Source organism: Pantherophis guttatus, chromosome 3 (genome assembly GCF_059756535.1).
Source record: "Pantherophis guttatus breed Tessera chromosome 3, ASM5975653v1, whole genome shotgun sequence".
NCBI classification, from domain to species: Eukaryota; Metazoa; Chordata; class Lepidosauria; order Squamata; family Colubridae; genus Pantherophis; species Pantherophis guttatus.
In genome coordinates, this window is record NC_142065.1 from 16,900,832 (window position 1) to 16,918,874 (window position 18,043).

The 18,043-nt window shown below is 40.8% G+C and overlaps 1 long non-coding RNA gene across 2 annotated transcripts in view; it reads left to right on the forward strand.

Moving 5' to 3' along the window:
• The first annotated feature begins 979 nt into the window (after positions 1 to 979).
• Positions 980 to 18,043, forward strand: part of LOC132711184 (uncharacterized) — a 28,515-nt gene continuing 11,451 nt past the window's right edge. The window contains exons 1-2 of one of the 2 annotated variants that reach the window (XR_009622011.2): positions 980 to 1,130; positions 9,107 to 9,248. This is a non-coding gene — a long non-coding RNA (uncharacterized LOC132711184). Of the gene's footprint in view, positions 1,131 to 8,162; positions 8,233 to 9,106; positions 9,249 to 18,043 lie in introns of those variants that run through there. The other variant, XR_009622010.2, reaches the window with a different exon arrangement.

The following is an 18,043-nucleotide window of genomic DNA, read 5'->3' on the forward strand; positions in this document are numbered from 1 at the left end:
ACACATATATCACAGGGAGGACCAGTGGTGGGATCCTCTCGGTTTAACAACCGGTTCGGTGATTGTGCGATTTGCGCTTGCACGTTTTGCGCTGGCCCACACCTAATGCACGCTGCACAGTTTGAAGGAATCTTCACTTCCTGGTTTCTTCGGAGAAGTAACACAGCTGATTCACGCGGCAATCCACTCTACTGCGCGAATCAGCTGAGAAGATAAAGGTAGGAAAAGAGCGCGAGCGGGTGGATGGGCCCGTCTGATCATCGGAGCGAACCAGTTCACTCCCAACTGATCGTCGGCGCTACTAGCTTGCCTGAACCAGTCTGAACCGGTAGAATCCCACCCCTGGGTAAGACAACTAGCCTTCGATTGCAAAAGTGCAGACAATCACTGAGGGCAGTGAAGATATCACAATTGGGTGCTGTAATTCTTTGCTCCATCTAAGGGGTCTCTTGAATTGGTGCAGCTCCGCCTTTTGCAAGAAGTTGCAAGAAGGAAAGAGGGAGACGGATGTGAAAAGGGGAAGGGAAATGCTAAATCTCTCCCCAATCCATCCATGTTGTCTTTGACCTTGACTGGGTCGCTTTTTCCGCTCTCCCATTGTTCTAAATTTAAAAAAAAATAATACCCTCCAAGTGGAGTTGATCTCTGCAACAAAACCAGGGTAACTTCAGATATTCGTGATGGCCAGCCATTGCATTGTTTACTTGGGGAGAAAAGTAGAATGAATCAAACATGTTCTTGAGATGAAGAGAAGCCAGGAAATCTAGAGGGAACAAGATGATAGAGGACTTCCAACTTTTGAGTGTTCCGGCGCAGTGGAGCCTTTTAAACACACACACACACAAATGCACACAAGCTTGTCTCACAGAGTTCCACCAAGCAGTTCAGAAGCCTTATTGCATTCCAGATGGTGGACAATGAGATGGCAAGGGATGGATGGAAGCTTCTGAGACATTGTTTGTTGTGTGATTTGCAGCAGCACATGGGACGACCTGCTGCCTTCCAGATGACTGTGATCCTTTGCTAAATGACACCCTTCCAGCTACACAGTCAAAAGTTAACTCACTTCTTTGTCTGAAAAGAAATTATGGCAGCTTAAGTGCTTGGAGATGAAGTCTGAAGAACTGAAGGTAAGGAAAATTAAGAGAGCCAGTCTAGTGTAGTGGTTAAGGCTTTGGGCTAGAAGCAGTGGTGGGATTCAGCCAGTTCGTACCACTTCGGGAGAACCGGTTGTTAACTTCTGATCAGTTTGGCAAACTGGTTGTTAGAGCAGAGAACCGGTTGTTAAATTACTTGAATCCCATCACTGGCTAGAAGCCAGGAGACCATGAGTTCTAGTCCTCCATTAGGCATAAAGCCAACTGGGTGGCCTTGGGCTGATCTGATTAGGGGACTGGAGACTAAAACATATGAAGTATGGTTACAGGAACTGGGCATGGCTAGTGAAGAGAAGCTAGTCTAGTGAAGAGAAGGACCAGCAGAGACACGTTAGCAGTGTCCCAATATCCTTCCCCTGGAGTGGGGTGGGAATGGAGATTTTGCAGTATCCTTCCCCTGTCACGCCCACCAAGCCATGCCCACCAAGCCACGCCCACAGAACTGGTAGTAAAAAAAATTGGATTTCACCATTGCTCTATTCCCAACCCACTCTGGGGCCAGCCAGAGGCCAACCGGTATTTGCCGGTTCTCCAAACTACTCAAAATTTCCGCTACCGATTCTCCAGAACCTGTCAGAACCTGCTGGTTCTTACTTTCAGTCCTAGAAAGCCAATAATGGCAAACCACCCCTGAAAAAACTCACCAAGAAAATGGCAGGGACCAGCCAAGGCAGCTGTCAGGATTCAACATGGATTCAAAGACACAAAAGAAATAGATGGGAGGGGGAAATTGGGGAGAAATGGGATGAAAAGCATTCCTAATCATTCTGAAGGTATTGGAAGTGCAAGGAAGCATTATGGGAATCCAGGAGTATTCAAACGTGAACATGCCAGCTTTAAAATATCAATTGCATGACAGGAGCTGCTGAGCTGAATTTAAATTGCCATCTCTAACCAATGGGGAGCTTTTGAGTAGTAGAAAGTGGGCACAGTATGTTCCAAGCTTTTATATAACTTTCCAAGAATGCTCTGCAGAATGACAAAAATGTGTTCCTTTCCTTTTCAAAAAGCAAACCTCACTTTTCCCCCCACCCCACCCTGATATAAATGCTTGATCAGAGGATAAAAACAGCACCATCTATTTGTCAGATGTAAATGCCTTATTCTCCAATGTGTAAATAATGTATATATGGAACATCAGAGGTTAACTTATTCTTTGGACTTTAATGTATTCATAACTTACCACTCCCATTCCTAGCTCCATCCCTTGTATATATAAGGAGCCACCCTCACCATTCTCGTCGCTTCTACCTTGAATATTCAGTGAATATAGAATGCCTATCATAATTAAAAAGAAATATATTTAAAGCTCTAACTCCTATTATCTTTATTGAGTCTGATCCTGAAAATATTGCAACAAGCTGGTAGCAGAGGATGGTTAATTGACTCAATAAGTAATTAAAAATGTCCAAGAAAGATAGGCCCAACACCAGGGCCTACAGCAAAGAAATAGAAACTGATCAAGAGATGATCAACGAATCCACCAATGCGATTTCGAGAGAATCCGAAGAATACACCACTGAAGAAGAAGAACTAATGAGTGAAAATAACGACCAGAAAGAAATCGAAATAGAAAATAACGAACTCAGGTCAGAGATATTAAAGATACTAAAAAGCCAAAAGAATGATGAAAGTCTCATCGCGGACCTCCAGGAGATGCTGAAGAACAGCGGAGCAGCGAGAGAGAAAAACGTCATTAAAGAAAAACCCAAAGATCAAAAAATCGTAAGTGAGATGACTACTGAGAAAATAGTTGTTAAAAAGAAAAGATGTGATCCCGCGCGAAATTTTGAATGGCAGCCATCTTGGTTTCAACGAACTTCAAAAGAGAATGGAGCAGAGCCAATCAAAACGCTCAGTTCAAAATTTCTGGCGCGAAAAACACTATCAGACGAAGAAAGTGAGAAAGAAGTCTCAAACTCTTCAGATGATCCAAAATCAGAAAGTGAAGACGATTTAACAAAATCTCAAGTAAAATCAGCAATGAAAACGCTTTTTGCTGCTTTTGGGCCAAGACTGAAAATTACCAAGACATCTACGAAGAAGCAAGAAATCAAACCGGCGACTCAAGACCTGCACGCTCCCATCCTGACTTCGAAAGCGACGACGCCCGAGCCCAGAGAGCCATGCCGATTTCGCCCTACACCACAGACAAAATCGAATACCAACGCACACAAAAAGAAGAAAAGAACCGTCACCACCACCAGAACCCCAAAAACCGAGCCAGAGACCGACTCATCTGAGGAGGAGCGGATCGAGAGAGCTGAAAGGGAGAGAACCTTCCACGACGCCACCAAAGAAGAAATGAGCAACGCGCATGTGCGAAACTACGTAGACGACCCAGAAGGACTTGAACTGGCCAGAGAACCGCGCAGACTCATTGCAAGCATCCCAATGCCGTTCTGTAATTTCCTGCACTTGAGAGATCACGGACTGCCCCAGGTTGTAAGTAATGGACAGAATAATGTAGGTAACTTACCCAGTGACTTCCCAAAACTTAGAATTGATGGCATTAATTTACAAGAGTGGTATCAACAGCTTCAGGTTATTTTCATGAAAGAAAATTTACTATTCTTTATAACTAGCCCTCCAAGAAGACCTTGGACTTTAAAAATAGATTGTTTACATCATAGAGCATTTTTCATAATAATATCTAGCGTGTCTCCTGCAATGTATCATAGCATCAAACCAAACCTAACTGTATCAGAAATAATTCAATGCATGTTTAATCTATTTCACAGCGATAGCGTAGCTACAACCACAAGAATGTCTAAGGATTTCTTTTCCTCTAGAGTAAAACCAGGGGTTTCTATAAGTGAGCATTTGATAAATCTAAACAAAATAAGAGCTGAGCTACAATTGAGGGGGGAAGTGATTTCAGATCAAACAATGAAAAGTGTTATTATCAATTCACTTGATCCATCATGGGATAGCTTTATGTCACACTTAGATACCATTAATTTGGGATATTTATCCATAGAAAGTCTATCTAACAAATTGATAGCAGAAGACAATTCAAGAAAAAATCGATCCAGTAACCAAACAGACCACAAACCTTTTAGGAAAGTAGTCTTTCAAGATAAACATAATGAGGCCTTTAGATGCTACAATTGTGGATCCAGGGAACATAGTAGAAGAGACTGCCCCAAAGTCTCAAGAGAGAGACATAGACCAGAATATAGGAGCAAATATAATTACAGACAATCTTCCACAGATAGACACAAATATAGAAGCCCACCAAATTACAAAGAAGGTAGAGGGGGTAGAGAAAATTCAAAAGAGAGGAAATCTGGGTCACTGAATGGGCTAAATAAACAAGACAGCACCAGAACACAGCAGGATGAGAATAACAATTGGCTTATTGATTCTGGTGCAACAAATCACACCACCAACAACAAAAGTATATTATCTTCATTTATAGAAGATAAGTTTGTGATAAAGGTAGCTAATCAAGAAAAGGTTCAAGTACTAGGCAAAGGAAATGTGACCTTGCCTGGTCTAGGGAAAATAGAGGGGGTATTATTAATCCCAGAAATACCTCACAACATACTAAGTGCCATAAAATTAAGCAGAGAATCTGATATCAATATAGTTTTCTCAAAGGGGAAAGCAACTATAGAAAAGAACAAAACAAATGTAGGTACTGTAATGATAAAAGGAGGTCTACCCTATCTGATAACTAAAGAAAGATGTTTACATAACATTGATTCAAATATGGAAGATTGTATTGAAGCAGATGATGAAAATGTCAGTAACAGTGACAATGATGAGTGTAGAATAACTCATGATCACAAAAATACATACAAGGAAAAGAAACCAAAAATAGGTAAACCAATTCATGATGAGTGTGCTCACATCTTACACAGGAAGTTAGGACATGCAAGCTTTCCTGTAGTACAAAAAATGACTGAACACGCAGAAGGTGTCAAAATAAAAAATTGTGAAAATTATTTGGAATGCTCAGTATGTAAGTCCACCAAACTAAAAACCAGTCCCAGACCAAAAAAATCTAACAGATCAACTAACAATATTTTTGATTTGGTACATATGGACTTAGTTGGTCCATTAAGTCCCTCAATTACCTATAGAAAACGTTACTTCCTAACAATAGTGGATGACTACAGCCGATATGGTTTTGTTTACACATTAAAGCACAAGGATGAAACATTTCAGAAATTTAAGGAATTCTACAAACGTATAGAAACACAACATAATATCAGAATAAAGCAAATTATGACAGATAGGGGATGTGAGTTCATGTCTAAAGAATTCTCCCAATGGTTAAAGGATAGAGGAATGTTACATTTCACGTCCAATCCTTTTTCTGCATTTCAAAATGGAGTTGCAGAGAGGAAAAATTCCACACTACAAACCATGATTAGGTGCACATTAGAGGATGCTGGTTTAGGCAAACAATTTTGGTCAGAGGCATTACATTATTCGAATTACACTCAAAATAGAACCTGGTCCAGTATTGTGAATAAGACACCATATGAGGTGATGTACAATAGAAAACCCAAATTATCACACATGCACATATTTGGAGTCACTGCAGACGTACACATACCTAAACAATTGAGGAGAAAGGGAGAAAACGTATCCAGGAGATTAAGATTCATGGGATACGAAACTGGAACCAAAGGGTACAGATTTATTGATAGTAATAACAAATTTATAGTATCCAGAACAGCTGTGTTCCATGAACAGGCCAATTGGTCAAAATTGCACCTTAATGAAATATTTCCTAATAAATGTAAAGATACGATATCTTGCGAGGAAGGAACAACAGAAAATCAAAATATTAACAAAAGTAAGAACAAAACCAAAACTTGGACTAATAGTCAGCATAAAATAAAGACAGACACATTAACAAAAAAGGAAGCTAGATATTTGCATGATAATCATAGCAAGCCTGAAAGAACTATTAGAAACAATAGAAACCAAATACCAAATAAATACAAAGATTACATAATGCATATGAATGGAGAACAAATAACACCTAATACATATGAAGAAGTATTGAAACTTCCACATGAAGAAAGAGAAAAATGGGAACTAGCTATGGAAAAAGAGATGGAAAGTTTACAAGGATTAAATGTATTCACACCTGCGATCGCACCTAAGGATAAAACAATTATAGGTACCAGGTGGATTTATAAAATTAAGAACTTAGAAGGAGGCAATACCTTATACAAGGCTAGACTAGTTGCACAAGGCTATGCACAAAAATATCCAGAAGACTATACTGATACATATTCACCCACAGTGAGAACAGAGAGTGTCAAAACAGCCCTTGTAGTAGCATCTGCACTCAATCTGGACGTATTCCAATATGACATACAGACCGCATACTTACATGCAAAATTAGATAAGGAAATATATGTAAGAGCACCACACAGTCAATACACTAATAAGAACGAAATTTGGTTATTAAATAAGAGTCTGTACGGATTAAAGCAATCCGGCAAAAGATGGTACGATTGCTTGGTAAAAGTACTTAAGACCATGGATTTCAACGCCACCACTGCTGATAACTGTTTCTTTGTAAAAAAGAGTAATGATCATATTGAATTTGTATTAATTTACGTGGACGATATTTTATACATTGGAAAGCATAAAGAGAGCAGGGAAATCTTTGTAAATAAGTTAAATGAACACTTCTCACTGAAATCTCTGGGTAAAGTGAATAAATACCTTGGTGTGCAAATTAACAAAACTAAAAGGGGATTCAAACTTACACAGAAAGATAAAATCATCGAACTCCTAAACAAATGTAACTTAAATAATGCTAAAACCTGTGACACCCCTATGCAAACTGATTTTCTTAGAAACACTGATGAATCTTCCCCTGAGTTTAAAGACAACACATTTTACAGATCAGTTATAGGTTCACTCCTTTATATATCTAATTGGACTAGGCCAGATATTGCATTACCTCTCAATCTATTGTCAAGATATGTTAGTAAACCAACCTTGTATCATTGGGAAGCTGTCAAAAGAATTCTAAGATATCTGAAGGGTACATTAGATTTTTGTTTAATGTTGGAACCCAATAATGACAGAGAACCAAAAATTACTTGTTATGCTGATGCAGATTGGGCTGGTGATACATCATGCAGAAAGAGTACTTCTGGTTATGTTTTTCTATTGAATGATTGTCCAGTTTACTGGTATACTGGTAAACAAGAACTAGTAGCCACTTCTACTACAGAAGCGGAATATGTTTGTTTGTCCAAAGCTGCAAATAACCTTGTATGGTTCAATGATCTGATCACTGATGTTTGGAAGAAACCCACCTTACCATTTATTATGCATGAAGACAATAAAGCGGCCATTGAAATATCCAGATCCGATGCAATTGGACAAAGGTCCAGGCATATTGATATAAAGTTTAAGCATGTGAGACAACTGTCTCAAGACGGATTCATTAAAGCAATACATTGCGATACTTCTGAACAGTTAGCTGACATATTAACAAAACCCTTACCTTCTAAACAACACAAATATTTAACTTCTAAATTATATGTATTATATTGTCCTGAATCAGAATGTAATTGGTGTTGTGTAACGAACCGGCATTTAGAGGGGGATTTGTCAGATGTAAATGCCTTATTCTCCAATGTGTAAATAATGTATATATGGAACATCAGAGGTTAACTTATTCTTTGGACTTTAATGTATTCATAACTTACCACTCCCATTCCTAGCTCCACCCCTTGTATATATAAGGAGCCACCCTCACCATTCTCGTCGCTTCTACCTTGAATATTCAGTGAATATAGAATGCCTATCATAATTAAAAAGAAATATATTTAAAGCTCTAACTCCTATTATCTTTATTGAGTCTGATCCTGAAAATATTGCAACACTATTGTTTTAATTTCAGAACATAACTGGAATGGAATAATTCATCGAAACATGCACAGGAAGAATGTTAGACTGAGTTTTCTGAACATCCCTTTGTGTTTAGTTTCAACTCTTGGCTGGAGGTTTTGAGAAGAGGAAATAGCATCAACATCCTTTTGGGCTTCTGACTGTGCAGAAGTCAATTCCTTCTCAATGTGCACATAGAAAGGTTGCCATAAAATTCTGCTTTACTAAAGAATGGGGGTTGGGGGATCAAGTTTCTGGCTGAACATGACAGTGACTATCTTGGCACATCCAGATGGGGTCAGAGATATTGGTTTGATGTATGATTTTAGGTTAGGATTCTTAGTGAAATGCTATGGGGATAGCTTGCCCCACTGCCTTCTTTTTATTAAAATTATTTTCATAAATATAATTAAGAAGATCCATGCTACAATGAAAGCAGAAGCTTATTTCTGCGTTTATTTCCCAGAAGGCATGCCTATGGAGATTCTCAGTCATCCAGATCATGGTTGTCCCAAAGGTGCTTTTTCAAGAGGCAACTGGACTTTCTGGTTTTTCTTTGAAGACATTTTCGCTTCTCATCCAAGAAGCTTCTTGGAGCTGAAGAAGCTTCTTGGATGAGAAGCGAAAAAGCGTCTTCAAAGAAAAAACAGAAAGTCCAGTTGCCTCCTGAAAAAGCACCTCTGGGATTCCCAAAATGTTCATTTGGAATTTGGGCAGTAGCATGCTGGCTGGGGAATTCTGGGAGTTGAAGTCAACAAGTCTTAAAAGTCGCCTAGCTTGGAGACCCCTGCTCTAAGGCACTCTTTTGCCTTGGGCATGAGAAAAGATCCTAAGGCAGATGAATCAGGGGTGAAATCCAGCAGGTTCTGACAGGTTCTGGAGAACCGGTAGTGGAAATTTTGTGTAGTTCGGAGAACTGGCAATTACCACCTCTGGCTGGCCCCAAAGTGGGGTGGGAATGGAGATTTTGCAGTATCCTTTCCCTGCCACGCCCACCAAGCCACGCCCACAGAACCGGTAGTAAAAAAAAAATTGAATTTCACCACTGAGAATAATCAATGTGATTTTGCCAACAGCACAGAAAAGACAGGGGCTTCATTCCATCTTTCTGCCCCATAGTAAATCAGGAGTAAGAGCAGACCCAGTAGAGACTCATGGTCAACAGCCTCCTGGGAATGGAAATGTGGATTTGACAATAGCATCTGCTGTACATGAAAGGTCAGTGAACTTCCTTGCTTCCATCCTTTTGCTAAAATAACTGTGTGCAGTGCTGCTAAATGAGATCAGCATGCATTTTTTTATCCCTCTTTAAAAGCCTGCCTTTGTTATTCTAACACACGAGGCAGTTTACACCCATTCTCTGCGACTGACCTAAGGCCCTGGTTAAAAAGCTGAGAAAAATGTAAAGTGCATCCTTTTTTTTTATAGAAAGAAAAGGCAATGTACTTTGTTGTCTTTTATGGGTGGCATGAAAGAGGTCAAGAGACATTCTGCCTATGCAAATTGTGGAAGGAGAGACTTGCTGTGATGGCTATGCCAGCAATGCACCTCTTGGAAATGGCTTTTGTGAAGTCCCCCACTTCGAAGAACAAAAAGGAGGAAGCAGGTTGCTTCAGGTTGTTTCCTGCTGCTCTTCTCTGTAGGCCCTCTTCCCAACACGCTACTGTCAGGCCTGGAAGCCATCTTTTGCATAAGATCTTCAGGCCTGCCACATTTACTACTGTGGGAAACTGGGAGGGGGGATTGTATGGGGCAAGGGTGATATACAGTCATAATAACATTCCTTTCTCAGAGAGTCAAGGACATCTTGCCCTGCACCTAGAAGGCTAGAACTGGGAGGCATCTTCAGTTGGGACAGTGTTTGATTGGACCATTTGATAGACATGTCAGTGCTGGGCAGGGACTTGGACTTTCCTTTGGGTGGGGAAAACCTGGAAGCTTTCAGATTTGGGTTTTCCCAGATGTGCCAATATGGCATCTCTAATAAAATGGAACTTTGAGGAAACTCAAGCCTCGGAGTCTTCTTTCGTTGGGGGTGTTACTTGGAACCCTGACAGCTACGGCCAACTCACCATAGCCAACTCACTGCACCCATCTTGCCATGGCCAACTCACTGCAGGAAAAACTCACCACAGCCGACTCACTGCGGGATAACTCACCACATGACAATTCAATAATTCATGTTAACTATTTAAAAAAAAAATTTTTTTTAAATTTTTTTTTGTGATTTGCATTTCATTTTGTCCTTCCTTTGGTATCCTTTCTTTAATGAGTCTATTCCACCATTTCTTTGATATTAGTGTAACTCTCATCCCATGGTGAGTTGGCCTGCAGCAAGTTGGCTGGGGTAATGCGTCTCACTATGAGTTGGCCATGGAGGTCATGGAGAGTTGGCCATGGCAAGTGGACTATGGCAAGTTGGCCACGGCAAAGCCAGCAGTGTCTTTTCCATATGTGTGGTGCCTGCACATCTTTTTCCAGCTTTTGCAAATAAAAAGAAAGAGACATGGGGAGGGTTTGAGATGAGGACTTCGTAAAGGAAATTTGTACTGTTGTTTTGCTTCGGCATTCCTTCCATAACCAAGCTCTTCCTCCAGGCAAATCTAAGGCTTCTCACTCAGGCCTCGCTTGTTATTAATTTCATAAAGCATATTTCTGACATCTCCAGACTTCGTGCCTTTGTTCTTATTGGATGCTTTCCAATATATTGTGCTAGTTCCAGGGAAATGTTTCCATAATCTATTCTGTCTTCTTAATAGACTGAGAAGAGGTCATTTTTGGTACAAAAGCAGAAGTGTTGATATCTCTGATTATTCTAGGAATCACCACACCTCCCACTGTTCCCACAAAAAGGAATAAGCAATATGGTTCCCAACAAATCCACTTTGTCCAACAACAATTTTCTTGCTGCCTGCCAGACGTTCAGGTCCAAATGTCTTTAACATTTTAAAAGATTCTTTTAATTAGAAATAAGTAGATTGAAAGCTGGCATCTTGCAGAAAGAAGTACCTGCCTGTCTTTACTTCCAGAAATGCATTTGTATACAAACCCCAGGTCCTACAGATATTGCTAGAAAATAAAGATGGTGGATAGTTGCAAGAAATGTTTTGCTGGAAATTATATCCACCTACCACACCCAATATATTAGGATATATTAGAAAGTATCCTGTAGAATTACTCCTATTTTTAGGAGTATAAGATGCACCTTTTTACCCCCAAAAAGAGGGTGAAAATCTGGGTGCATTTTATAGTCCAAATGTAGCCCTGCCCTGCTCTGAAACGAAAGTTTCAGAGGCTGAAAAAAGTTTCTGAAACATCCGTTTGACAGGCTGGGAAAAAAAGCCTCCGAAATGGAGGTTTCAGAGGCTGAAAAAAAAGCAAGGCGCGGAGGTCACAACCAACGAACCTGTTGCTAAAGTTCACCTTTGGGAACAGCTGATTGGGGGTATTCCGGGAGGCCGATCCATCCACCAATCAGCTTTTTTCTTATTTTCCTCCCCAAAAACTAAGGTGCGTCTTATAGTCCAAAAAATACGGTAAATGGTGAGACGACGGAGCATATAAAGTTTTAGAAAAATAACGTGTTTAGAAAGTCTTTTCAGCAACCATTTTAAATGTCTCTAACATACGCTCAAAAGAATAAATCTGCTCCAAAAGATTGCTTACCCTATTATGTTAAGACCAGAAAGCATCTCAGTAATGTATCCTACTTCTCCTGCCCACCTACGGTAATTTGTCTGGACTTTACAGATTCCAAGCTGATTGCATCCATCAAGGAGTTTTATTTACTAAGAATGTGCAATGCTCTCGCTGTGTTCACACAATACACTAAACCAGGTGAGCTGTGTACTAATGGCTGCATGTATACAATGTACCAATTGGGTGACTTTCGCTTTTCTGGATCTTATCCTATTATAGAAAATAAACACAACGTAAAACAGATACTTGATATAGAATTCATTGAATTGTGGAAAGCCCCAGAATGGATGAATTCACCAACCTAGTTATTATGAATTGAAATCCATTCACACCTGATCCTTAGTATTTGTATGTGCTTTGCAGTTTCATTGACTTCTGCTCCATTCTCCATTCTCTCCTTACCCAACTTTTATGCTCTGCAAGGCTGTAAGTTCTCAATTTCAGACGAAGTCTAGTAGATTTGTGGATGACTCGTAATGAGATTCAAATAAGTTGGCATCACTATAAGTGTTCAAGTGTCAACGGGCCATTTCGGGCAGTCAAAGACTCAAACATACAGGTTGAGGTCACCCCAACGTCTGCTTAGTTAGAGCTCTCTGAGAGAGCTGTCACTCTTGCTTTGGAAGTGGCGAGATTGAGTTGCAAATTTACTGAGACATTTAGTTTCAGTGGCTGATAAATTTCATATTCATAAAAAATAAATAGATATGAGGCCTATGTCTTAAACTGCCCAGCACTTACACTGTGGGAACATGGAATCGTAATCGTGCACTTTCACAAGGTCAAATAACATTAGCTCTTTGATATGTCTTTACTAAAGCCACTGATTCTAATTTCATACATTGAAGGCCACACGGGAGCTGGAAGCGAGAAAGAAGAAAGAAAAAAAATAGTACCCAAATACCTTTATGTGAAATGCATTTATTTGGGGGTTATTGTTTTTTTTTTCCTGACGTCAGAAAAGCAGCCGTAATAAAAACTATAGTAAATGTGTAGGGATTTTTTTAAAGTTTGTTTTTTTCAATTTTTAGAAACTTTTAAATTCATTAAAAGCTGGCACTAGGTTTGGAAATGGTCTAGGGAATAAATGACCTCTCATTACAACTGCATTTATCTGTTCCCATTTGTTCTTGTAGCAAGACATATCAGAGAACCACTGGCAATTACAACGATTTGATGATACTCCTATTAATGTCAAGAGCAAATTTCCCTGCTGACTTGAGTTGGGAAAATGTTTGTCCTGTATTTTAAAATTAAGAAAAAGCAGAGGTATTACTGGGGAAGGGGAGGACTAGAAATGGAAGGAAATTATGCTTGTTTGTTTGTTGTGGCATTTCTACACTGCCAATTCTACATGGACCGCTAGCAGTTTATAAATCACTGAAAGCATCTAATATAAAATGAGCAACATTCCATTAAAATTACAATAAAGTTCATCCCATCGCGGCCACTTCATGGCAACATCATAGATCTAATGCGCCTCCTCTCAGTTCTATTTTCATTCCCTGAAGTTCACCAAGGACGACACCATTGGGGTCTATACTGCATCCAGTTTTGGTCACCACAAAACTTCTATAAAAGAAGATGTTGAGACTCTAGAAAAAGTACAGAGAAAAGCAACTTCTCTGGAAGAGGACTGGAGACTAAAACATATGAGGAATGGTTACAAGAACTGGGCATGGCTAGTCTAGTGAAGAGAAGGACCAGGGCAGACATGATAGCAGTGTTCTAATATTTGAAGGGCTGCCACAGAGAGGAAGGGGTCAAGCTATTTTCTAAAGCACCTGAAGGCCAGACAAGGAATAATGGATGGAAACTGATCAAGGAGAGATTCAACCTAGAAATAAGGAGAAATTTTCTGACAGTAAGAAAAATCAACCCATGGAACAGCTTGCCTTCGGAAGTTGTGGGGAGCTTCATCACGGGAAGCTTTCAAGAAGAGACTGGACTGCCATCTGTCAAAAATGGTGTAAGGTTTGCTGGATGGGGGGTTGGTCTAGATGACTTACAAGGTCCCTTCCAACTCTGTTAATATGTTAATCTGTCTCCAATGGAAGGCTATTCCATAAGGATGGAGCAATACAGACAAATATCTTAGCCTTTATTTCTCCAACTTCACAAAGGCAAAAGGGAAGAAAGACTTTTGACACAGCTCGCAAAAACTCCATGAATTTAGGCTGCCAAGAAACTGACATTCTGATAAACCAGTAGTGGAAATTTTGAGCAGTTCAGAGAACCGGCAAATACCACCTCTGGCTAGTCCCAGATTGTGGTGGGAATGGAGATTTTGCAATATCCTTCCCCCAGGAGTGCGGAGGGAATGTGGATTTTGCAGTATCCTTCCCCTGGAGTGGGGTGAAAATGGAGATTTTGCAGTATCCTTCCCCTGCCATGCCCAACCAAGCCACACCACACCCACCAAGCCACGCCCATAGAACCGGTAGTAAAAAAAATTGGATTTCACCACTGCTGTAAACCATTTAGAGAGGGCTGTAAAACCTGTGAAGTGGTATATAAGTCTAAGTGCTATTGCTATCAGAGGTCCAGATAAGCCCTTCCATACAAAACAGATAAACATCAAACTACTGACTCCAGGCTTCATCTCATTATTTGGTCAGTGCTTGAAGGAAAATCCTGGTCTTTCAGTATAATGTGAAGGACAACAGGGTTGAGGCCATCTGAATCTTAGAGGGATGCTGTTCTACAGGACAAGGGCTGTAACAGAGGCAGGTATTCTGGATCCTGCAAGATTGCCCCATTTAATTCTATTAAATGGGGCAATTCTATTAAATGGGTCCTGCAAGATTGCCCCATTTAATTCTATTAAATGGGGCCCAAGTATACCTCACCTGTCAGATGGGATAGGGCAGGGGTATCAAACTCAAGGCCAATGGGCCAAATCCAACCTGTGAGGTGTTTAGATCTGGCGGGGCCGTCTTGGAAAACAGCGAAGGATCAGCCCACGGTGCCTCTGCCAGCGAAAACAGAGCTCCGTTTTCACTGGCAGAGCGTTTGGGCCACCATAGGCACCCCCAACATGAGTGACCCTGCCTATGCTGGCCATGCCCAGCTCGACCCCCCCAAAGGTCAAACCCTGATGTGGCCCTCAATGAAATCGAGTTTGACACCCATGGGATAGGGCAAATAATTGAAGACAGGTGGTCCTTCAAATAACCTCACCCTGAGCAATGTAGGGCTTTATGGATGCTAACTAGCACTTTGAATTGCATCCAGAAGCTCCTCTGGAGCCCGTACAGCTCAGCAAGCCATTGTATTACACGGGCTTATCCAGTGATGCCCCAAACTTCCTGTGCTGCTGCATTCTGGATCAACTACAGCTTCCAAATGCACATCAAGAATAGTGACATGTGTGACACATTACAATAGTACAAACAGGAGGCGATTAAGACCTGGGTGAGTATAAATAGAACTCTAGTCCAAAGACTGGTGCAATTGGTACACAAGATGGATTTGTGCAAAATCCCCCACTAGCCATGACTATCCCAAGAGAGGCTTATTTCACTTGAGTTGATGATGGCATGAGTGATGGTCACTGAGGCTTACTTCCCAAGCAGGTTTGCAGGGAGCACCTCTGCACAATCTGGCAAAGGCCTCAGGCCTGCTTTTTTCTCAGGAGTGTGGAGCCAAAAGGATGCCCAAATCATAGAATTGTTCATCCACAGCCCATCTTGGAACTTTAATGGAAATCGATGGCTTTTAAACAAAACCTCACACCATCTTGCTAAGATTTAGCCTTAACCCGTTTATTTTCTCAGGTGAAGCATTTGTAGGCTTCAGTTCTGATGACCCTGAACAGGATCTGGGATGCTTCAATTTAGAATAGAATAGAATAGAATAGAATAGAATAGAATAGAATAGAATAGAATAGAATAGAATAGAATAGAATAGAATAGAATAGAATAGAATAACAAAGATGGAAGGGACCTTGGAGGTCTTCTAGTCCAACCCACTGCTTAGGCAGGAAACCTTACACCACTTCAGACAAATGGTTATCCAATATCTTCTTTAAAACTTCTGGTGTTGGAGAATTTACAACTTCTGGAGGCAAGTTGTTCTACTGGTTAATTGTTCTAACTGTCAGGAAATTTCTCCTTAGTTCTAAGTTTTCAGCTGGGAATCTATAAGATTCATTGGAAGGCCTGATAAAAGGAAAAGGAACATTCAATGGAGACTTTATAATAATGGGTGGACAAAAAAACCTTCTACTGATGTTTGCTAGGTCTTACCTATCTATTTTACCTATCTATTGCACTCTGGAATGTTGTCAAGTATAGCATTTTGGGGAGATAGAAGTTGGGGGAGGTTGCAATAGATATGAGAAACCAATCACAGGTTGCCTCTTCTCGACAGGGGTGAAATCCAGCAGGTTCTGACAGGTTCTGGAGAACCGGTAGCGGAAATTTTGAGCAGTTCGGAGAACCGGCAATTGCCACCTCTGGCTGGCCCCAGAGTGGGGTGGGAATGGAGATTTTGCAATATCCTTCCCCCAGGAGTGGGATGGGAATAGAGATTTTGCAGTATCCTTCCCCTGCCACACCCACCAAGCCACACCACACCCACCAAGCCACACCCACAGAACCGGTAGTTATAAATTTTGGATTTCACCACCGCTTCTGGGGTAAGTGTGGTCTCCAGTGAAGAAGGAACAAACTGTTATGTTAGAAAAGAGATAACACAGAGAGAAGTCTTGGGGAATATGTTATTATTAAAGAATTTATTAAGAGCCGCTACAACTATCTGCACAACACATTTTTTTATAGAGAAAATGCAGGGCATCTCTTCTGATTTATTGAGAATTAGGTCATTATTTTTGCAAAATGTGGGCATGGTGAATTAGAAATCTATTCCCTGTAAAGAGCCTGAATTTTTTGTGAAACCTGTACATCGAGCCGCGTGTTCATTCTTTTCCAGACCGGATTTAAGCTGGCTTTTTTCCCATTTAAAACTCTCTGACTGTTATTACTAGGACAGTTTGTAGACACCATCTGCATCCCCTCCTGCGTTCTCAGATAAGATTTCACCTTTGGATGTCTGCTTGGAGTCAAACCAGCTGTCTGGCTAAGCATGAGACTTCTGGCTCAACGCCTAGCAGAATCAACGGGAGCTGGTAGAATCAGACTGAAAACCAATATTCAAGGAGATTCAGATGATTTGAGTGGTGGTGGGGTAGGGGGGATAGATGGATTGGGAATAATCAAATGTCCATTTCCTGATCGGTTCCTGGAATAGAAATGAAAATTCCATGTATTTTAAAGGCAAGCCTTTTAAGGCAGGAATAGAGAAGGAGCAAAGCAAATGATCATTGAAATTTGGAAGGAGTCTGGACCTAAAATATAATGGGTCTCTGGAATCCTTAAACGGGAATCTAAACTTTATTAGTTCAATTAGTTCAATTTATATGCCGCTTTTCTCCGGAGACTCAGGGAGGCTTACAATGCATTTTTTAAAAAACCATTATAAAACCATTATAAAATTAAAATATTAAAATCCATTCACACCATTCATGGCCGGATCTCACAAGATCGCAACAGCGAGATCAACGGCCCCAGGCCTGCTGGAAAAGCCAGGTCTTCACTGCTTTTCGGAAGGCCAATAGGGTGGGAGTGGTCCGGACCTCAGGAGGTAACTGGTTCCAGAGAGCCGGGACAGCCATAGAGAAGGCCCTCCCCCGCAAGCCCGCCAGCCGGGATTGTTTAGCTGACAGGACCCGGAGGAGACCAACTCTGTGGGATCTTACCGGTCACTGGGAGCTATGTGGTAGAAGGTGGTCTTGAAGATAACCTGGCCCTGAGCCATGTAGGGCTTTAAAGGTAATGACCAACACCTTGAATTGTGACCAGAGACCAATAGGGAGCCAGTGCAGCTCGCGGAGAATTGGTGTAATGTGGGTGTATCTAGGTACACCCACGATAGCTCGCGCAGCTGCATTCTGGACCAACTGTAGTCTCTGAACACTTTGCAAGGGTAGCCCCATGTAGAGCGTGTTGCAATAATCTAACTTTAAAATATACTATCCATCATCCTTGGATGTCACCCACAACGTGACATCAGCACAACGCAAAGGAGAAGCATTCACAGAATTTTAAAAAATAGACCTCACAATTGTGTCTCTTCCTTCCTTCCAAGAGCTCATATAGTTGCCCTTCTGAGCTTCCCAAGACCCAGAAGCTAAGATAATCCAACAGGCATCTAACATCTTGTGTTTTTCTAATGGATTATTTTATCTATTTATTTATTTAGAAAATGTATATAGCTGCCTATCTTACTTATGTGACTTGGGTGAGAGGGTATAA